Consider the following 24,254-nt stretch of genomic DNA (forward strand, 5'->3'; position numbering starts at 1 on the left):
CCCAGTGAGCTCATTTAAGGTGAGAGTTTGAGGAGCTGAATGAGTTATGAACAACATTGGCTCACTTCACCAGCCTTCACTCTTCTACTTCTTTTTGCTGTCTTTCATTCTTAATGAATTCTTTTTCGGCACTGCAGTTATCCCTGACAGCGCTACTCATGTACCTGAAATCACTCGGATTTTTGTAATAAGGCAGAATGTGAGAAGAATGTGAGATGTGGGTGTAAGGGCAAGGGCAGCTTCTGCTGAACTGGAACTTTCTGTCTGACGTTCAGCACAGACTCCTGATTTCACTTGATGGGAGATAGAAGATATGGGATCACCGATGTTTTGAAGCTTATTCCTATATGCATTAAGGTACATAATATATAAATTGACACATTGAAAAGTTCTGGTCACAGCATGAAGTGAGTGTGTATGTCAGGTTGATCTGCGCTGCTCACCACCACCGAAACCACCCGAACCCTGCTCTGATATAAGAAAGGTGTGACACTATCAGACAGTGGGAGTCGGTCAGTTAACTGGGGATCCTTGGTGCTGCAGCAAAGCTTAATTTAAAGAAAAAGTCTCAACTAACCTGTTTGCTGCCGTTCAAGCAAACTCGGGTTTGGATCCTGTTCAATTGGAAAATGGGAAAGTCCAAATCAGCTGTGTGTTTCCCAGATAAAAAGAAAGTACCACCTGATTCTACCTCCTGAAGTAATAATGCCTCTTATCAGTTATTTCTTACCCGCAATGTTCATGCCACTAGCGAACACAAATACACACTGTCCATCCTGACTGTTGGCATCACAGTGGGAAGTCGGACAACTGGAAAGCAGAGGGATACGCTCAGCGGCCAGTCCAGTGCAAGAAAGACCTGTTTGCATTAGCATGACCACTCTCTCTTTTACACATCACTGCTCATCCGGCAAGGCCAAAGCTCCCATTAACTGTGCTACCGAAGCGGGGGAGCGCAGGTAGCCACATGCTGCTGAGATATGCGCTAGCCTTTTGAGACCGGTTCTGAAATCCCTGTCAAAACGAATCTGGGGCCCCGTGTTGCGTGAGTCCAGCAGGACCGCCCCGGCCAAGATAATGAGCAGCGGGGTCCGCGTTTTCACCTGCTACCACTGTTAACAGTTTAATTTACCCACCGATAAGCCACTCAATTACCCATGAATCAGTATCTGCCCATGTGTGCACATCAAACACTGCGCGGGTTGAGTCCATCCCATCACAAACACGAGGGTCACTTTAATCAAACAGACGCCGCCACAGCTCCCAGCCTCCCTCCTGTTCCTCCACACCTCCCTGCATCTAAGTCTGCTTTGTCCTCTTTACAGCCACGCTCTCCTCCATATCACTGTGCAAATTGGCTCCATCTGGATCATCTCTCTCTTGTTGTGTTCCTTGCCCGCCGCTCATTAAATTGCAGCGCGCTCAACTCAACTCAACAATCTATTAAGGGCTCCGGTAGGCTGCTAATGTTTCCTCATCAAGTGTCATTAATCACACTCGGTGAGCGCTAAGCGACAAAGTTCAGCGGCGCCAGTGGGTCAAAGGAGCGGCGGCGATAACGTCTGGCAGGTCGGTTTTTTAGGCTGATGGCTGAACCTTCAGATGCTTAACGGTCAACCTCCTACAGCGCATACTAATTTTTCTATGCACCAGGGACTGAAGGCTGCGCTGCACATGGAACACAATAGCGTGCTGCGTCGTACACAGTGGCTCCATGTCACAGCAATCACACATCCATAAATATACGGCAGAGGTTTGTAAGTCAGCAGAAAGCGGACATCTAGCAGTATTAAAACCCCATCAGCCTTATTGCTTCATGAACGTTATTTCCCGTGAAGCTGCAGGCATAAGGGATTCTTTCGCCCCGCTATCTTTTAATAGCACCACTGTACGCTCTCGGTCTGAGCTTCGGCCGCTCACCTTGTTGAGGTTATTTAGTTTCACCGGCTATGCACAATAAGCAACATTCTGAAGATTTCCATACAATCTCTATGTATTTCTCCCTGGAGGGATATAACCTGCAACTTGTTTCATGTGATTATGTTGTGTTACTAACCTGTGTGTGTGTATGTGTGTGCAGAACAGTCCTTGCAGTTTTTACCTGGGGGCTGGCAGGAGAAACTCAGGGGAATGTCGGCTGCATCCCACTCAGACCTTTACGTCCTCACATGCAGGCCTTCCGGTTGATTTGAGAAGGTTCACGTTTGAAAGCAGCTTTAGCGTAAAGCACTCTGAGTGGTCGATAAGATGTCAGATGTAGCACATTCACCATTTCAAACATCCACTCCCCTTAAAGTACAACAGAGCAAACACGCTGCAGATCTGAATATGCAAATGTTACAAAGAACCCATTAATAATATTCATGAGGTTATGATGATTTCTATATTCATTTATTTATCGACTATAGCTGGTAAATTAGGTCGACCTTTTGGATGGGTTCAATATTCGAGAGGCATAACAGCACTGCTTAATGGAAGCCAAGCACAATGACTCTTTTTAATCATTTATTTATTGACACGGCATTTTGATTATATTCATTGCACCGTTGTTACTTTGCGTGCACAGGACAGTAGCCAGCACAATGTCCTTCTTTGCTAGCGGGGTTGGCTTTATCCTGAAGGTTAGAATGGCAGACGTGTGGCTTAAATGTCACTGGTTTGAATCCCTTTTCAGGTCTGTTGATAAATATCTATCATTCTTATTGTAAAGCCGTGACAGGCAGGGGCTGCTCTATTGCTGCAGTTACCCAAAAGGTGCAGTTTTTTGTCGAGGAAGTTCAGGGCTTTGATTGCACTTTAGATTCATCCATTTCAATATCGTTCTGAACAATGCTGCAGCGTCTTTATTCTTTATTTAAAGGTCTAATGTTTCCCGGAATTCCTCTTTCTGTCAAATAGATGAGGCTTGGTGTGCTGTCTGGGAAATGTGCTGCAGAAGAGTTTCATTAGACGAAGCTTCGCTGGAGTGGCCCTGCCCTCTAAATGCTGTTTGGGACACTGTTTCTTGATGAGAAACAAATGCGGGAGAGATACTGGATACTCTTTCTGGCATGAAGCACCCATCAGTCACATTTCAAACCCTGGACCAGATGGGGGATTTAGTATAACTGAATCATTAAAGCTTGGCAGTGGCCGGGTGCTTAGCGGTGTTGGCTTCCAATATGAAAATTCATGGAGCTGAACCTTCTCGTGTAGACCTTTTCTAGAGCTGCAAGTTATATATCCTCCTATGAGATTGAGGGACAAGCACCAGTTGAGATTTGGGCACACTCAGGAAACTACCCAGTGGTGACTGATATCCAGGCTTAATAAATACAAACTCCTAAAAAAAATTCTATGTAACGCTCCAATGTGTCTGTAATGGAGCAGAACGGCCCCCTATTTATATTCTCCTTTGTCGTTTAAAGAAATCCTAAAAAAAAAAGTTTTAACCGTGACCATAACACATTTGATTTGGAGCTACAACAAAAAAAGGCAAAGGTAAAGACTATCACATAATTATTTTAAGAGTGAAGAAACTACGATTCCCAAAAACCAATGCGAATTATCCCTTTCCAACAACTTCCATCACACTGCTTCTTGAATGTAACCTGTAATATGTTGTACTCTGTGTTTTTAAGTTGATAGTGTTTTCGTGCTGTTTAGTTACCACCTGTAGAAATGCTGAAATGATCCAATAGTAGCCAAGATGGTATTTGTTGTGGTTAAACATTTCCCTGGAAACAGCGAGCGCCATAAATCAGAGAGGTTCCTGTTTCACTTGAGGATTGTGGGTAGTGTAGTATTTAGAGTAAATCGCATTGCTTTTTAAAAGGCGGTTGAAATGAACTGGTGGCTTCTACAGGAGCACATAACATCACAATCTCATAGTTCGAGCTAAGCCTACGCTAAAAGGTTAACAATAGCTCTATTCAGAAGAGCGAGAACCCCCCCTCCCCCCCCCGTCCCGCCTTCCTCGCTCAAGTGTGAATCCAATCATAAATCTTTTAAAAACCAACTAAACGAAGCCTTGTAATGTTAAATGTTAATTATGCATTAAGATCAAAAAGGGAGGTTCATTTATATTTCTATCCGCGTGTCAGCGTGTCCTGTATGAAGATTCATGACTCTGCAGGCCCCTGCTAATTGCTGCTGTACCAGACACTTATCACTTTTTCCTTTGTCTCCCTCTGGTTTCCTTCCAGATGTCTGTGGTATTTTTCTTTTGTGTCAAATCACTCCTGCACTGGCCTCTTTCCAGTTCCTGTGCAGAACAGAACCTGAGGTGCCGCAATACTTTTGACACAGCCTCCTCTGAATTATCCTCCCTGTCTGATTTGCCTGCAGAGTTTCTACCATTCAACCATGCTCTGACCTCTTTGGTAAACATAAACCACGAGTGGAGGAACTCTCAGGGGATGTGGCATTTTTTTGAAGAAGAAGCATTTGTGAAAAATACACAAAAGTCTGAAGTTGAATCGTATTTTTTATTTTTTTTACTGCAAAATCAAATTATTTATACGTAACATTTGGATTTACATCTACTGACTTGTTACACTGTGGAAACTAGATTTATTCAGCAACCCATATGGATGATTGAATGTTGAATGTTGGATGCTAAATATAACAAACATGAAAAGTCTTTGAATAATAGACTACACCATATTTTTTTTCTTTTTTTAAATAAGAGCCAAATTCAAAAGATCTCCATGGTTAAATTACACCAAACTATTTAAACTCAAAGACCTTTCACGTCCAACTGGAATATTTGATTTAATGCTTAATTCTCTGGGGGGCTGCGGTCAGTCCTAGCTAACAGAGGAGGGGTACATCCTCACCAGTCTATTACAGGACTGACATTCACAATTTAGAGTCACCAATCCTGAGCAGCAGTGTCAACAACTGCACCAGGCTAGCCATCAATGTCCTCTTGAGGTGGGAAGCTTAACCAGTCCCAGCATGCATTTGGGCATAAGATAGGGCAACCTAGAGAACCAGTTCATTAAAGTGTAACAATGTCAGGCCTCATCCAGTGTGTGTTCCCAGATTAATAGATTTGAACACTTCTCCTCTTAACCTAATAATAACCTTGGTTTTACTGAAATATGCATGTGTTTTTTCATGATATATTGTCAATATCCCCGGGTGTCTGGAAACGTGCAGTGAGATAAAATGTATTATTATTAAAAACTACATCAGTTACAACAGTTACTGTTCCAGTTGTTAGTTTGCAACTTGCAAAGGGACCTATCAGTGTTATCAGAGATAGAAGTGATTCCAGTACATTCAGCCTCAGTGCTGGTATAATTTTGTTTGACCCCTTTTGTATGACCAAATTAAGTCACAGGATTTTAATCAGGTGAGGAATCAAACTGTTACAACTTTAAATGTGGTCAGTTCCAACTGAACTGAGCAGCTCCTGAGACGACGATCCCAGAGAGAAGATTATCTAAGTGAGCCCTTTGGCAATGTACTAATGACACGAATTGGATTTAAATTTTGAACATAATGAGATGTAATTCCTCATGGAAGAAATGTTGGTTAAATTGTAATATGTGTTGCTGCGGGGTCGACTTTAAGGCTCATTTTTTTTGTTGGACAGTTCGCATTGTACAGATCTCACCGCACGACATTAAAAACGAATAAATCCACTTACATGAAATGAGAAGCTGCTGTCATTAAAAGTGTATTTCACACCAGAGCAGCATTGATTAGTCTTTCAATCGATCAGTCAACAGAAGGTGAATTGGCGACCATTTCCTGCCTTCTGTCAAAATGTCAAATTATTGGTTTCCAGCTTCTGAGATGCGAGAATTTGTTAATTTATTTAATCACATGTGACAATTTAGGAATTTTTTCAATTATGTTTTTATACATTTTATACAAATACAAAATCTGTAGAAAAAAGTGAAAAAAAAGTGAAATGATTGACAATATTCCCTTTAGTTGTTTTTTTCCTTCAGCTGAAGGTTTCATATTTTAAGTAGGAAAGTTATAATGCAGCTCCTCTAATGTTTTTGAAGTAGCCATTGCTCCTGAAAATCGTGTTCGCAAATAATAATTTTCTCCAATCATGACATTGACAGTAAAGGTGCAAGAAGCCAATTGATTACTGGCACACTGAATGTCACCCACTTGCATCAATACACATTAAATCCTCCTTTCGGAAGCTTAAAGCCATCGGGTCGAAAATAGGAAAATCTCTGCGAGGATCTATCTGCGCCGGAGGGACTTAATTTTGCGCAGTTCGAAATCTGCCCTTCAAGATGGAGCATGAGAGGCGCTGAGAAAACGAGAGGGGCTGGATGAAAGCAGCCAACTGCCTGCGTGATAACGACAAATATGGTCGGGAAAAAAACGGAATGCGGAGGAGAAGGAGCCTCTGTTAAAGCATGAAAGCAGGAATATGGACTCGAGTTCTTTGTCATTATTTATCCCAGTGCACTCCAAGCTAAATAAGTCCTGCCTCATCACGCCATCTGCTGTAATGGGTTTTCCTGCCTCATCTTCTTGCTCTGCTCCTCAAATAACGACTCCTTCTGACAAACCTGCACACAGAATAAACGGCGTGTGGTAACAGTGACAAAACCCGGCTGCCTTCATCCTGAGGAAGAGGGCTTTGTCAGTCGCCGTGCTCGGGCTGCCATGTGATAATGTTTGGAGTTGCACAGCCTCTCCCTTCACGTCATCTTCCGCGACTTGACGAGTGTGATAAACACGTTCCATCGTCCTGATCCTGGCAGCAGCCGTCCTGTCTGCCCTAGCCCGGGTGCACAGGGGGCCACTACAGCCAGGAGGAGAATCCCGTAAACAAGTCTTTTCCATTGCTTTTACCAACTTACTGCTTCACTGGGTTCCCAACCAAGCCAAGCATGAGGCCCACAATTACATACGTTCCATGCATGCGCAACAAGGAGCAGCCAGGGGGAAACCTAGCTGTACATCACAGGAAGGTGCAACTTCATTATCTTTGCATTTGTCATCCGTGAGAGCATTGGTGTAAAAAAATTTTTTTTTTCACATCGCTGAGGACTACACTGCGTAACTCTCTGTTTGCTGAGCATCCGACGCCAGAGTGAAATGAGTTTAATATTTAAAACAGTGAGGACACTGTGAGGTGACAAGTTAACAGTGCACACATGTTCAGTCCAAATAGAACAAGGGCAACAATCCAACTTTCTCTACCACACCACAGAAGACAGTTTGTATTTTACTCTGGAAGGGTAATTCCAGTTTTTCTCAATCTAGGCCTTTTTTTTTCATCTGCTTTGTGCCACCTTCGCAATTGGTTAAAAAAAAAAAGATCGATTCAATAGATGACTATAAAGGCTGATGCAGCTTTACTCTACCTCTTCAGCAGCCCAAAAGGGATTAAAACATGTCCTTCTAACAAAATAACAATCATGCTGGATTCTAGCGATTTTCAATTATCCCTTGCCTGAAGCTGGAGCACATTGCCGTATTGGATATGTTATTTCAACAAACACGAGCTGAACCACTCAAAACCTCAAATGCTGCATTCTCCACATGGTGTACATTCCATAAACACAGGGACAGGATGCTTTGGTCAACCTAGGATATCTGCCACCTGAATAATGATTCAGCAGGCGTGACAATTCAAGCGATAAACAAAGCGGGTAATCCTCATGGTATTTAGTTATTTTAATTGGTGAATAATTAATTGGGCTGATAAGTTATAGTCATGCTAATGCAAAATAACCCTGGTCTAACTGTTACACTGATTATTCTCCCATGGCCCGGCCTATCTCTGTGTCAGCCCTGGAGAATGGTTTGGCTGCAGCCGTTATCTTTCTGCCACGCCCGGGAGGAAAAGCTCTCTGGCTTCTTTGTATTGCTTTCAACTGATCACAAACATCTGGGTTGGTGCTGGGCCCACAATGCAAATGCATAACTTAGTGTGCATGTGTGAGGGTCAGGTGGTTACTCTGATTACATGCACACATAAAGACCACGTCGGAAGTGTGTTCCAGTTTGGGTCATCACTTGTTTTTTAATCTGTAATGTTCAGATTACACCTGGAGTTCCTCATCCTCTCCACTGCTGCAGGTCCTCATCTCAGCCTCTGACTGGAGGGCTTGGTTTTAGCTCCACCCCCTGGTTAAGCCCAGTCTGCTCTGATTGGCCAGCCGTCACACTCTGTTCTGATGGGTCAACCACTTCTGGCGTGTGTAGAAAATGTTGGCGAATGAGGAAGTACCAGTCTGGCAGCCGGTGAGGAGTTTTTTCAGGAGCAGTGTTTTGTGTGGCGGAGATGAGCTCCCTTCACTGTGTTGTCCAGGCTTTTTCACTTTGCAGACATTATATACACAAATAACCAACACAACACACTGGAGGAAATAAAATATTAAAAAGGATAATGTTCCCTTTAAACTACTTCAATGTGAATCATTATCAGAAGTTACAAATAGATATACCTAACACTTTGTACATAGTGTGTATTTAGAAGGGTCACACAGGTAACGTGATTGTGATTAAACATAACAATCGAACTGGGAACATGTTGCATTTTGGTGACGGGTAGAATGTCTGTCTTGTTTGTGTCTCCTCTCTTCAGACAAAACTACTCCAGAAGTCAAAACACTCATTTCACCCCCATTATATTCTGGTCAGCTGCTGGCTACTAACTGCAAGCACACACACACACAAACACACACACACACACACACACACACCTCAGAGAATTGTAAGCTTTCTTTAAGGGAGAGCTTAACCACGATCAAATGGATTTCTCCACTGATTCGTAATTACTCTATGTATTCCTCTACTTCTTGCTGTCGAAGCTATCTCCTCGTAACAAGGCAAACAAACCAGTGGACAGAAATGACTCCCCGGCGGAGCATGGGCACGACTGTACTGTAGCATAAACTCCCAGAAGCTCATTAACTCTGCGCGGGGTCACCGGTATGGGAGTACAGACATCAGAACAAACGCGGGAGCATTGAGTTGCAGACACTTCACACTCTGTCTAATCACTCCACCACTTCTTCATTCTCCTCCATGTGTTTAACCCAGCAGGTCAAATGGCTCCTTGTTAATTGGTTGTGTGCCTTCGCCTCCCCCTCTCTTCGCATCCATCCGTTCCTCCACCATGGGAAAATCCGCTCATTAGGCGGAAGGGGGGGGGGGCTCCTGCGGACAAGTCCAACTCTTATTTCGGGCGTTCCTCACGGAGAGTGGCAGATTATCCCTTCACTGTGGTGACTGGCTGCAGAGCAAAGGATTGGGCGCCAGCGGCAACGTCTCAATGATAATCTCTTTGTCAGTGTGTCATTGATACACGGTGTCGGTGAGCATGCACGCTTCAACTGGAGCGTGACACCTGACAAGTTGATTATCAGGTGTTTCAAATCGAACAAGGCGCCGCGGCATCTCCAGGTTTTTCCCAGGATTTGCGGGCGCTGACATTTTTTTTTCCCCCCAGCCTGCTGCAGTGTGTGGATTTGTCGGTAGTAATGATGTTATTAAGCTCATAATAGATCATCTTAATTGCAACATATTTTTAATGGATGACCGAATAGAGAAGGCTATCTTTGGCAAGACAACGTTGAAAGCTTAATTAGTTTCAACAATCTGCAAATTGACGTGCTGCCGAGCATCACATGCTTCAACAGGATAGCCTTTTTATTTCCGTCCTCCGGAAGAACATCATATTGCACATACTCTGCCCACAGCGATAATGGCTTTTGATCGGTATAACTGGGACTGGGAGAGAAATGACTGAAGAACGGAAAAGTGACGCCGTATGAAAGTCCTACATCAAAACCACAGCCTGTTGCTATTTCTTCAAAGGCAACCATTAAATCCCAGTCAGTAAAACTGTGTGATTACACCCACTGCTTCTCTATTTCTTTCATGATATTATTCTCCTTCAATCTTTTCCTTCTTCTTCTTCTTTTCCCTCTGAGTTAATCATCGTATGGCTGATGGGGTTTTGAAGCGGGACGGTGCAGGACAGGACGCAGGCACAGGATGACCCCTTTATCAGTAGAGAGCAGGCTGGGACCGGGCCTAAGTTCTGGACTAAATGATTTCCCTGGAGAGTTGTGGCTCTGGCACAGAGTCAGACTCGGCCTGCTGTCACACACAGATGTATGGAGGTCACCCGACCCTTTCTGCCGGCAGACTTGGCCGTGGGAAGATGATGCATATTTTATAACTAAGGGCTCCATGCTGTCTCTGAAGAGGGCTGAATTACATGGGGCTGTAATTGGTAACAGTCATTGCTAGTGTCTGAGCGCTATCAAGAAGGTCCGACCAACTGCTCCTTTATTTCGTTGGTCCTCCTCTCCTCTTCTTGTTTCTGCTGTCAGACAGCAACTGTGTGACTTCTAAGGGCGCTGGGACTTTTGGACTCTTCTCTACCGAGGATGAGGGACAGCTCGCATTGTACACTACGGCTTTTCAAAAATTATTTTGGAAAGCACACAAAGCAAAAGAAAAGCTCCGATGAAATGTAAAAAGCCAACTGGGTGGCGGCTATTACAATTAATTTTGGCAGCTCTGGTTGGAATCCCAAATGTTTGTACAACCAATAAATGTTTTTTTGTTGTTGTGCTCCGCTGCTGCAACATAACAGTGGATCACTTTGTGCCCATGCAGTAACAGAAGGTTTTACATTTGTCGCTCCAAATGCTGCAGTAATTGTCCTTCAGTGGAGTCATTCTCTGATGCAGTTTGTCCTCGCGCATTTGCTCCAGTAGCAGCATGAACACGAGCACATTCAAAAGCCTGTAAGGACACAGGGTAGGAGAGAGTGTTGCAAAGCCCAGAGTTGTCATTTAAAGTCTTATTGGGAAATACAAAGCTCACGTCCGGTCGGACTTTGTGAGATATCTGAAGTGTTAAAGTCGTTCACTCCGCTGCGTGTTACAAGACAGAGAGTACCTCCAGTGTCCTAACTGGGAGATTTCCATACATTAAGCAGAGGCCGTCTATCTTTTCCAGCCCAATGGCGGGCTTCATTAATTTATCAAATTTCAATGTGAGAGTCTGCAAGTTATACGCTCTATTTATTTATACTGCCGCATTCGTTTAAGCCCGGAAATAACGGCCAATTAGAAAAATTTACAGAAAACAGCGGGATGTTTTTCGGGTGGGAATTTGAGCCTTTAACAGGAAAACATTCCAAGGCACTGCTTACATTAGAACAATAAGCCTGCTGCAGATTTCAAATCTGAGTTTGGGGGCAGTGACTGTTTATCAGATAATATTGTGTTTTTCTTGTACTTAAAGTAGGAGCAAGAAAACAGTGGCTTCCTCAGGCAGTTCATAAACTGAACCAGGCTTGATGATCATTCTGATCATGGAAGATTAGCAGTTAGTTGTTGTTGAGTGGTTGTAGTTGGTGTTCCTGTCAATCAGGAAAACGTAGCTATTTATGGGAGAAGTATCAGGGGGATAAACATTGGCTACTCCTGCTTCTGGCACTTCGGGGCTTCTGGTATAGACGGGGAACATCTGTGAAAAGAATACGTCTTCTGCTCGCTGCACTCTGTTTACAGTCTGACAAGTTTCTTGTGTCTCACAAGTTGAACGTACAATATATTGGCTAATGTCTGACCGGCTACCTGCATATGAAAGCAGACAAATCATAAAGCTGATGCATTTCAGTCAATATGTTCTGGCTCTTTTGCTCTCCACGTGGACCGTTTACCTGCTCCAATGTGATTGGTCAAAATAGAAAAACAGAAACCAGAAGTGTTATGGCCCGATTACCTTGTCCCTCCTCCACAGGTTCACATGGAGATTACTGAAAAATGTCAAATTAGCCAACGAGCAAATGTTCATCTGATCATCAGCTAGCCAATGTGTTTCTCCTTCTTTGCTTATTTCTGTGTGTGATACTGACCTTGTGTTGCTTTGATGAGATTCATTGTGTTTATGGACTTTGACCTTGTTGGCTTCCTTGTGTTTGGTTTTGGGATTTATATCTCAGTTTGCACTTTGAGTTTGTTATATTCTGTTTTAACATGAAGCTTCTTTTCTTTCACCGGCATCTTGTTCCCTTTTTTGTATGTAGCCTCTGTGTTTTCCTCACCATTGCCAGATCCTCCCATCACATTCTTCTGTGAGTTTTTTCAATACTTTGGAAGTTTTCCAATACTATTCTTTTGTGATTATGCCTTGTGTGTATGCCAGAGTGACGTTTTTAAACCCTGCATTTTTGCCTCTCTTTTAATGTCTACCTGATTTTCCTCGGGTTATGATTCTGATCTGCACGAACATTTATCACTTAAGCAAAACCTTATCAAAGAATTATGTTTTAAGCATTCCCAACCACAACCCTAAAATAGGCTCTGCACTTCAACAGGTTTTGTTGGAAACCCAGCTACTGTTTTGAATCTCCCTGAAACTTGCTAGTCCCATGCTCTCACTGTCTATTACAGACTTTTTTAAATTGTGCAATTAATGTTTTAGAAAAGATGTTAATGGGCTCTAATCAAACATGTACCACCCACCTCCCCCAGCAGCCATCCTTGAGTAAGAGCGGGTGAAAGTCAATTTCAAATATATGATGATTAAGACTCATCCTTCACTTAGTATATTTATATTCCAGACTTCTGCTTCAGACAGCCGTGAACACACCGCTTGATGATTATGGTTTCTCCTCAATACCTTGGAGGTCAATGGTTGCAGATGACGGTTGTATCCATAGAAACACACTGCTAAATATATTTTGCATTCATTGTTCAAGAGTGTCGTGGAAGTAATCCCTGTCGGCTCACTGCAAGGTGTCCGGTTTGAATCCCAGTTGAGCTCTTTCTGTGTGGAGTTTGCGTGTTCACCATGTGCCTGAGTGGGTTTTCTCTTGGTATTTGGCCTTTATATATATATAATGTATGGATGGACAGCTCTATTGGTCATGCACCGGTTAGGGTTTTGTTAATATATAAAATATACAATTCTGCATTTAATTAATACAAAACACATATACATGACTTCATCTCTACTCCAGTGCTAAAATATGCAGTTTAAAATAGTATCACTTTTTTTTTTTTTATATGAATGCGCTCTAATCAGAGATTGGCCAACCACCTCCTCCAGCTTCAAATACTTGCTGATTGAGATTCATCATCACAGGAGTTTATTTCTGGCCAACAAACTACTTAGTATAAATTTTATGTTCCAGACTTTTGACGGCTGTGAGCGCCATCTGATGTCGGAAGAGCAGCTCAGAAAGTCGGAAAAAACATATTTTGGTACATGAGCTGCCGACGTCATCACTCCTGATACTAATCAACATCATTTTACAACGTGAACTTGTCAAATATCACAATCGTGTCACTTGCAAACTGCCTGTCTGTCTCTCGCCATACACCAGGAATACAGACGTCTTCATGGTTTATGTGCGTGTGTTTTCAATGATTTATAAGTCAGTCACAACTGATCCTTTTTCTTTGCTCTTCTTTGTTATGTAAAGATCATGAAAGCTCCAATACAAATTTGCCCTACACATCCCTCTCAATGCTGAGAGGGTGGAGTTTCTGCTCAGTGCTGGGGGGGGGGGGGGGGTTACACTTTAAAAAGCCTTAATCTCCCAAATCATTGCTGTGAAGATATGCAATGTTCTTGCAACTGTCGACATCTCTTCACACGGGCCGTCGCACAATATCCATCTAAGTGCTCCACTTAGTAATCACCCCACTCGTTTGTCCTGCCCAAAAGGGCATGTATTAATATAAAGGCTGAATTAAACACAGGAACTTTGCAGTGGACAGAATTTGACAGTCGGGACAAAACTCATTCTGTGATTGAAGAAATGACTTTTTCTGCTTCAAAGAAGAGAGTCAGCAGGAGCTTGGCGTTTCGGAGCTGGAGATGTGGGGGTGTCTGGAGGCTTTGTCATAAACAACAACAATGTGCAGTTTTACAAACAAGACAAATACTTCTACTGTTTACTGTAATGCCACATATCCCATACTTACACACAGCGCTTCTACTGGCCTTCACAGTTGGCGTATATACAGATCTCTTATTTACTTGTTTGGAGATGTGCAGCCAGCCTGTATGTGTTGATATAAATGTATTTGTTTCACTGTTAGATGAGCAGCTTTAATATAGTGACTATATATCTGATGTGATAGTTGGTGGTGGCTGTGGAGAGGCGGTGGTCTAGTGGCAGAAACTTGGACTATGGGCAGAGAAGGTCTCTGGTTCGTCTCTGGTTCGACTCCACGGAGAGACAACAAAAGACGAACCTGGATTGATCTGTCCAAAAATCCAAGAGGATTCTCCATACCCTGTCTAGTGCCCCTGAGCATGGCACTTTACTCCCCAACATCTGCTCCCCGAGCACTGTACATGGCTGCTCACTGCTCTGTCTGTCCTGCACCAGATGGGTCAAAAGCAGAAGTTAAATTTCCTGCATGAGTGTGCCTTTGCATGTCTGTGCATGTGTTTGGAACTAATAAATGCATCTTAATCTTAATCTTAATGAGCTGGACTGGGGTCTAAAAAACCTTAACAGTCGGTGGTTCAGTCACCAACCTCTCCAGTCTGCATTCTGTAGTGCGGTGTGTCACTCTTGCACTTAGCAGAGTGCGTACCTCTACAAGACCCAACAACTACCTTATATTCGGATGTTGCTTAGGGGGTAAAGAGGGTCGTTGGTTCTCCTCCAGTCTGTGGAGCTGCTCCTGGTGGCGGCTGTGCAGACAGTGTAAAGGATGTGTGGTGGGAAAACTCTGCATATAAAAGCTCTTTATCAATGCGTGTGTGAATGGGTGAATGCGACTTATAATGTGAAGTGCTTGGAGAGTTTGAAAGACTGGAGAAGTGCTAGATCGTCTGGATCCAGTCCATTTGCCATTAAGCCTCTTCTTTCCCTCAAAGCAGGAAAGTGTTTGAATCTAAACTTTCACAAGTGATGGTTGCAGCTACACAGTTGTTTCCAAAGTCAATCATTTTCAAGCAGACTGAAATTTCAACCGCATTTTTGACTCCAAAGTCACGATCAAGACGCGTGGGGCTGGCTTGGTCTGGTTTTGCAGGTCGAACTGCAGGAGTCAGTTTCCTGGTTTTGCTACGCTGAGGTTAATGTTAGGGGCAGTTACATCCCCAGGCAAGCCATTTATATTCGTTAATGGCTAATTGTTGTGTAAGAGGGCAGAACCAGATTTTCTTGGCAAGGGGCATGATGTTTTGAGCAAGTTTCTCAGAGATTTATCTTTCTCTCACCCTGGATCCTTGACTCTGAGCTTTCGCACCATTGACTTGCTTTGATTTAGTTAAAGTTTGGTTACTCAAAAGTCTCAAAGGTTCTGCTGGAGTGAAACATCATCTAATTCATAAGCACGTTGTATTGTGTTGGCGAGAAAACAATTAAAGGATCACACAGTGTTTGTCGGTGTTTGGAAATTACTCGCTGGTTTTTTATCATTTCAGTGCAGGTGCTCACATTCACATAGCAGTTACATTCAGAATGGACCAAATTAACTCTGCGGGTCTTTAAATAACAACTACTTGATGACTGCAGGAGTCAGCTTCCTCCTCCGCGGTTGAGGGAGGCGTTTGTGTTTGGAGTGGGGGAGTAGGTGCAGCTGTTAGATCACTTTCCACAGTCCCACTGAGATGTTGCCAAAAGTCAGTCAGGTGGATGAGATGAGCACTCAGAGATGTGAGATTACCCACCACAGGCAGGCAGCGGCAGCACCGTAAGGGAAGACTGTCATCCAATTCTAAATGACAAGACGGCACAACTCCATTACGTGACAGGGTCAGAAACAGGGCGACTGGGGGGGGGGCACGCAGCAAATGGATTCTCCGCATTGTAGATAACTACTGTGAGTGCTGTGCTACCGCCTAAATGATTACATGTTGGGATTTTTATATCCCAACAGACTGGATTGTAACTTAATATATTGTGGCTGAAGTGGGTCGTCCCCGTCTGTAGCTATTGAGCGCAGCCCTAAGACTACCAGCTAGGCCGGATGTCAGGTTTGATTGTAATGAAAACGGGATTGACAGTCTGTTGTGAGAGGTGGCAGATGTAAAACAGGACAATCATAAAGACGAAGTCACTCACTGCCACGGCTCTCAGTGTATCCTTCAGGCTGACCTGGAATTCAATTTCATTCATCATTACGTCAAGACACAACTGACGTTCTGTAGTGTTTACATTACTGCTGTACTGCTGCCCAGCCAGGACAAACGAACCAGCAGCCTGTCAGATTATAACCTGAACAGTCTATTGATGTAACATGATGTTAAATTTCAAATAATGATTTAAGATATAGTCATGTTACAACAGGCTATTAAGTGTTAAGTGTTTTTACAAGATCCTTTCACATGCATCTAAACATATCATGGTATAGCAGGATATTTACATGGTTTAACAAGATATTTTCATGTTGTAACAAGATAAGTATATATTATAACAAGATATGTTCATGTTACAAAAAGTGTTTTACAAGATATTTTTATGTTATAACAAATATTTTCATGTTACATCTAGATATTTACGAACATGTTTTTTTTTTTTATATTGTAAAAGTGGCCGATCAAAAAATGTGTGAAGTTTTTCGGTGGTGAAGGACGCACTCAAACATTATAATAATAAATAAATACATAAAATGTACTCAAGTCAAAGTAAAAGTGCGACTTTAACTTTTCTACTTGAGTAAGAGTAAGGAAGTACTTGCACTTTTAAATGCATTCAATGTATTAAAAGTAAAAGTACTTGTTAACTAATGCAACAATCAGTACAAATATAGAATGCTGCAGATGATGTTGCCAAACGGCTAAGTCTCAGTGGTGAGCATGTAACGCAATGTATTGTAGAAATGTGAAGTAAAGAGTACAGATATCTGATTATATATGTAGTGGAGTAGAAATGATAAACAGTAAACACTTTAAGTAAAACAGTTAAGTAAAAATGCACAATCTACTTAAGTACTGTAATAAAGTACTACAATCATCGCTGGAGTTTGTAGACATTTACTGTCAATTGGACCCATGAAAGATATTAATCTAACACTAGAACCATCCTTTCTGAGGGGTGCTTGTGTTGAAAGGACCTGAATGAAACATATAGTATTCAGTGCTTTTACAAATAAGCATCTATGCAAACTCCCTCTTTTTGTGACGACCATACAAAAAATAATTTCCTGTTTTATCTCAAGTCCTTTCTTCATCAATTTCAGTTAGTTGTTCTTCCCACCATTTTTCAATTTCATTTCATATCATCCTATCAGACATCTTTGTATTTATTTCACCTGTAGTTGTAGTTCTTCTTGAAACTTTAGAATTGACTCTACTTGTTTTGTGTGATCCTTGCTGTTGAATCAAACGTACAAATCGCAGACATCTGAATGAGCTGTAGGACATAAGCAGTAGGTTAGTCGGTTTACACGGAGCCTTATGCTTCTTATTGAAATTGTTTAAAAGGCCAAGCGGAATGAAAATGCTCAGCTGCAGAGGGAGTGTGTAAACCTTTCAATCCTACAATCAAAAGAAAATGAAAAAAATCCATCCAACCACATTCAATACTGGTTAACCTTGAGAGTTGCAGGGGAGCTGGAACCAATCAAAAGGAAAAAAATGCACAAGGTAAATGATCTAACTTGATTACCTTGCACATGCTCTCCATCTTGACACAAATGCACAGGGGCATACGTCCACTTCTCGTGAAGGTCACGCAGCTGCAGAAGCGCACAAGCAAATGAAAAAGCTGATTCTATTTAATTACAACCAAGCAAAAAGTTGACCAAACATCTCTTATTTGGATTGATTTCAATGAATGAAAACAACGACTATTGGGCATGAAATAGCGGCAAATGTTGTGGAAATATTTAACAGTAGCTGTGATGTGAGGGAGGAGGGTTCGACAGTTCACCTTCCGCTCACGAGAGAAGTCGAGATGAAATCAATACGGACTCATCACCCTGACAGATTCTCAAATTTAGTCAAAGAACAGGCAATTTACTATTTTGCTCATGAGGTGTAAAAGCTGAACACACGGCTCACGTCAAAATTGTGTCACTACAAAAAAATAAAATATAATAAAACAGTCGGGATGGTTGTTTTTCTCCAAGAGTAAAGGTTACGGTCGGGAATTGACCGAGCTCGTTCATGTCCCTGAAACTCACAAATGAACTCTCGTTTCAATCAGGATGGAATCTCTGAGCACGCCGCCGATCAGTGTTTTCACCGAAGCGACAGGCCGAGATTACTAATCCAGAAATAATGAGAGCCTTTTGCTTTCTGTCTGACAAGAGATGTCCAGGGACTAAGGGAACGTTCACCATTCATTGCCTCTCATCGTTGGACGCCGCCTGTCACCGAGCATTCAGACTTAATGTGGTGTGTCACCTCAGGCTGTCTCTTACTCAAATCCATCCAGACTTGTGCTTTTATTCTTCCACCTGCAGCCAGAGGAACCTATGGAAACCAAATTGTTTCCTGCACATGACTGACAGATGCTCGTTAGGGCGTTCCACAGATGCTGATAGGACTTGTGACACGGACGGGTGTGATGGTGGATGGCTGAGGTCTCCGGCCTCTGATGCTCAGAGGGATCAGTCACCTTGAGTCATCCTGGTTTCTTATTGTTGGCGATATGCAGCAGTGCGTGGCCAGAGACAGGCGAGATAAATCCTGTAAGTGTCCCATAATGCCAGCTCCAGAGCCGCTCGCCAGTCTGAGAACCTCAATGTGCACTTACACATCATTTTTATTTAGACTCAAACAATGGAGCTAAAGTTTGCTTCCATATGTTGGAGTGAAGGCCAATTTGGCAATGTGCAGTGCGAACTTAAAAGTGTGTATATATAGTCATTGTTATCTGTAAAAGCTGTTTACCAGTCTCAGAGAAGGTCACAAGTTCAGCATCAGACTTCATTCCCGTAGTCGACCTGAGTTTGTTTTACTTTCACTTCTCTTCTCTCCCGATGTTAGCATGGTAACCAGAGAGCCCTGATAGTAACTGTCCAGTCTGTCCAAACCTGTAACAACCAATATTTTGCTGACATTTATTGATATCTTCAGTGTCCAAATGAACATGACGGATTTGGTCTAGTTTTCGAATAGACTTTATTTATATAGTGATGTTCATTCTTATTAAAGGAATAGTTCACCCAAAAATGTAAACTCACTCATTATCTTCTCACCACCTAGCCCGTGGAGGGGTGGGTGAAGTGTTTGAGTCCACAAAACACTTTTGGAGTTCCAGGGGTTATCAGCTTTGCAGCCAAATCCGATACAATTGAAATAACTAGTGACTGATTCTCTAGATGTAAAAAAATACAACAGAAAAAAACACGACATGCCTCCATCCAACTGTGTCTGTAAGTCCCGCCATTCAAATTGGACTCAACATGCTGTAATTTACAGAGAAAAGCACGGTTTAATGAATCAGAGAAGGGTTCACTAACCACCTAGTGAAGCCTGAATTGAGGTGTCTAGGTGGCAGTAATGTGTCTATAAGATGGTTTGCCACCCACCATTAAATCTCAAAGAAATCATTGACATTGAGTTTCTCTGACGTCGGATCAAAGCCTGCCCCGGACTCTACAGATTCTTTTGTTTGTGATTTGTAAGATAGCATGTGTGCAGCTGTAATGGAGGATTTGAAATGGTAAATGCTCTGTATTTACATAGTGCTTTTCTGTAGTGCTAGGTGAAGCACTCTCTCTATTAGAACTGTTATGTTAATGCGAAAGGAATTTAATCAGTTTTAACTCCTTAAGCATTTTCTTCTATGATTTTAAATTTACGGAAACACGTGTGACTATTTTCTTTATCGACAAATTCCTCTCTATGATTACAAATCCCTTTGTCGCAGGTGCTCAGTTGTTTTGCACCAAAAACACCTTCATACCAATAAGCCAATCAACATACATATGTCCATCTATGTCAGAGATACTGAGGGATTCATCTATGTGAGCAGGTACTAAGAGAGAGGCACCGAGCCAAGCAGCAATTGGAGCCGCAGTGCTCAGTTAGACTGACATCTGCCAGAGGACCACTGTACTCATCACAATGGGAGACGATCCTCCCTGAGATGTGGGCAGGTGAGACGCTCCCTGCGGGGGTGCTCAGCCCTGACAACGCTGCTGGGGTAATTGGATTGTTTGATGTGTAACCAGTATCCAAATCCACTGTGTCAGAGGTGAGGAAGTTGCTCTGGCTCATTACTGGTGACACGTTTCATTTACACGGGATATCTTGTCCCTCAATCCACACAGTGTTTCACAGTTCATTTCCTTCAAAAGAATACGAAATCATTCAAGAACAAACCCTTGCTCATGTGTTTATTTCTAATTAAAAGAATTTTATTATATTTTTATTATTATTTCTTTAAAGTGGGAATTGAAATGTTAAGAAAGACAACGAACGATGAAAAGCATGTCTGCCTCTCCGTCGGCAATGATCAATATTTCCTCTTAGCTGCCGCTGTTTATTGTTTTGCCACATAAGTTATGTTTCTATTACAGAATTATCACTGCACAGGAAAAGCTAACAAATCACTGCTTGTCTCTTGGGGATTTATTGGAGCAAGCAATTACGTGAGCAGAATGCTAAATGCAAACAGGTGCTGTCTGCAAAGGCAGCGGAAGGAAACGTGTCATGGCGCGCTGCTGTGTTTTGGTTGTGCCGTAACAGAAGACTCCTGAAATTTCTTCTGATTTGGGATTTTTTTTAAACATTTCGTTGTTTCACTGTCTCAGTCTTCTCCTCTAACTCCTCTCACACTCAACTACAACCATTTGTTGAACCCCCATGTAATGGAGGCACCGCTGCCTGGTAACCACATCCAGTGGCCTTCGTTCCGCCGACCTTTGCCAGATATTCTACTTCCCCCGTCAGGAGAAACACACTTGCCAGCAAAGACAGACAGCACCAACCCCATGAGCCAGCCTCCTGCGTTTGCTTTCTCTCTCTCTGTCTCTCTCCGTTACCTTCAGACTCTCTTTTCTTCTCTGTTCATCACCCTCTCCGTCCTCCTCCATCTGTCTGTTCTGGCATGCGTAGACGTCACCCACACAGAAGATCTAGCAGGCGGGTGCAGAGGGGCGGCCCAGGACCTCTCTCGGATGCCACCGTCTTTTCCTCCTCCATTACTTACATCACTTTGGCTTATTGTTGTTTGCTCCAAACTCTATTTGTTCATAGGCGCCATAATCAACAGAGCCACAAGCCACCTCAGGAAGCCTTTTCCTCCCAGCATGCATTTCCTTAGGCTGGCTTCTCCTTCAGAAGAGAGGGTCTATACAGGAAGGAAAAGGTTTTACAGGCATACCTCTACCTCCTCTCTGTAGTTCTTTCAGCACACGATAATATTGGCACGTTTGACACGGTTACAGCAGGTTCCGACAGGGGGAGGGCTACGCAAATTACTTTTTTTTTTCAAAGTGTCTGATGTGTGAACCTTTTGTCTGACCCAGTTTCACAAACGGTAATTGAAAGTTTGCTGAGGAAGCCGGGTTGGCGTTTGAAACCGAGCTGACTGAGTAGTTAAGCGGACTCACACATTCTCCTGGTGGTTGGGAAAATGTATGACCCACATGTTGTTGTTTTTTTCTCCTTTGTTGTGCTTCGTGTAGACTTCAGATTGAGCTCTTGCCAAGACAAAAATACAGAGCGTGTGTGCAGCTGATTTCATTTTCCACAGGGTTTTATGGAGCAATGCCGCCCCAGAGACAAATCATTCTGGATGTTTCTAGAGTGGGCAGTTAAAAATTGTATAATTGATATTCAAATGAAAACAAGGCAGAGGCTGTGTCCCAAAAGCCTCCCTCACTTATTCATTACGCTACATGGTAGTCCTAACTGTGCTCTATGAGCAGTAAATCAAGGCTCACCGAGCTTCACACTGATCGTCTCATTTGCCTAAAAATCGTACCTCTTTTTCGTAATTTATCAAAAAGTTAAATTATGTAGCTTTTTTTTTGTCCTTGTATGCGAAGAACTTTGAAACAGCTGTTTTGAAAGGTGCTCTCTATCCATACATCATCTAAACTAGCTAATCCTTTGAGGGTCACAGGGAGCCCTGGAGCCAATTCCAGCTGATACTGGGTAAAAGCTGGACAGGTCGCAGAGCCAAAAAATATATAATGTGTAAATATAGTTTTTACCAATTGAATCAGCCGATAGCTAAAGGCTTGATTATGGTCCAAACCAAGGTACATGTCTTTGTTACATTGTTTACATTTGAACCTGTTGGTTTAACTTTGTAATTTAGACTTTTATATGACATGCACGTCCTGCTATCATCACCTATGTGGGCTGCTTCTACCTATTTTGCTATAACTACCAGGAAATTTAACCTCCTTGTCTTTCAATCATTGTATCGGAGGAGCGCAGCTCCCTTCTGAGGAAACCAGAAATTCTAGGCAAAACACAGCGACCTGCATATTTACCTCAGTCAGGATGCGAATGAGAACCTGTAATGCTCCAAGCTGGAGGCTGGCTCTGAAAATGGGATGAAAAGCCAAACGTTCGCTCTGAGCCTCCCATCGGGCTCTTAGAGGCGCCAAAGCAGTGGAGAGAGTCGAAAGGAAAACTTAATCGATCCCTGAGAATGAAATCTGAGGGGCTGGAAATCTCGCCAGCAGGGCAGCCTTTCTCTCTGGCGGTTCCCCCCTCATATAAATATCCTGCAGACTCAAAAGAGTACATATATCAAAGTGGGTCAAACCAAGCAAGGAATCTCGGTGCAGAGGAAATTAACAGATCAATCAAATAGACGCTCAGCGCCCGGTCGGCTGCTGCCTCGTCAGTCCTTCAGACAGCTCTGATTAGGCATCAATATATGGATGCTTCCTCAGTGACATATTTTAGCGATGTAAATAAATCAGTTGAGCTCAGTGGGAAATTAACGACCCACTTTGGGTACCTTTAATTTCCATATGTCCCCTTTCCTCATGTTAAGCACATGCTATCGAGAAGATCCATTTGAGGGGGAAGGAAGAGCGATGAGAAGTGAACCCAAGTGGAGCAGCTTATGAGGCTGCATAATGTCAAACTCAAGGATATGTGAACCTCTGGGAGAAGACGGGACAGAGGAATGAGAAAAGATGGCAGCAGTAACAGTACTGAGGGAGAAAAAAGGTTAAGACAGGAGCTATTAATCCCAGTGAGTGTCAGTGCTGAAATAAGGACAAATATTAGAGTTTCAAGCACGTCGAAGAGGCAGTCTCACCTTTTCAATTCTGACACCAGCTTGCAAAGGTATATTATCTTCTGAAATTTCAACTTTTCAACATTTTTACTGTATTTTTGTGAATTGCTTATCAAATTTGAGCATTTACTTGTGGATTTCATATTTATATGTGGGGCACTTCTGTCCTGGGAGAGGGAACCTTCACTTCTGACCCTTTTTCTACTTTTGTTTGGTAGTATTTCCACACTCTATTCGAGGGCTAAGGGCAGAGGATGTCTCACTTTCTACAGATTCTTAACCCCCGGCAAATTGTGATTTGTGATTACTGCTTTTACAAAAAATCCCCTTTATTTATTTGCATATTAGTGAAATTAAGATATATTCAGTTAAATTACTACATTTCTCTTTATACTATATCAAAAGCAGGAATTTAAATTTAAATTATAAAAATCCATCATTCAAGACTATATGCCCCATTAGTGTTAACCAGTGGCAGCAGAGGCTGTTGGAGCTTTACAGAGGAGCCATTGAAGTAATACGCTGTATTTATAGATTAAGTTTCTGTCTTGATTTAATCTCCTGTATCGGAAAGACAAGGAAAGGTCCTTTCCTGATTTATGTTATTTTTGCACTGTCTAATTAAATGTCACAAGGACTCTAATTTCAAAAGGCAAATATATAAAGAATTATCCTTTCAGGCCCCATGCTTGAAAGTAAGCTATTACACATTCTTCAGTGCATTGTATGTAGGTTTAAACAAACTATTTTCACTAGTTAAAATTCTGGGTGTTTATCTGTGATCCTACAGGGATAATGAAAATTACTAGTATGCACTACAACATTCTTTATTGCTGTATCAGTTCTTTAGAATATCAGACTGTCACAACGTTTGAGAGAAGCAGCTCAACTCTTTGTTACCATGGCACGACGCAGCATTAGGGCCGTGTTGAAGAAGATTATTTTACGAGCAAGGAGTTTTAGGCTCCTTGTCATTTCACAAAGGGAATATCAAGATCCATCTGTCGCCAACAGTAACTTTCACAAGTAATGAGAGATTTCATATTTGGCTCATAATCACCACACGAATGTAAGAAACTGAGTCTGTTCCAAAGAACGAAATCTGCATAGGCGCTCACGCTGCTGACAGAACAAT

The 24,254-nt window shown here is 42.4% G+C and overlaps 1 protein-coding gene across 1 annotated transcript in view; it reads left to right on the top strand.

The window, feature by feature from the left end:
- alk (ALK receptor tyrosine kinase) overlaps positions 1 to 24,254 on the top strand; it is a 330,599-nt gene that overhangs the window by 64,791 nt on the left and 241,554 nt on the right. The window lies entirely within an intron of this gene.

This window comes from Platichthys flesus, chromosome 10, assembly GCF_949316205.1.
Source record: "Platichthys flesus chromosome 10, fPlaFle2.1, whole genome shotgun sequence".
NCBI lineage: Eukaryota > Metazoa > Chordata > Actinopteri > Pleuronectiformes > Pleuronectidae > Platichthys > Platichthys flesus.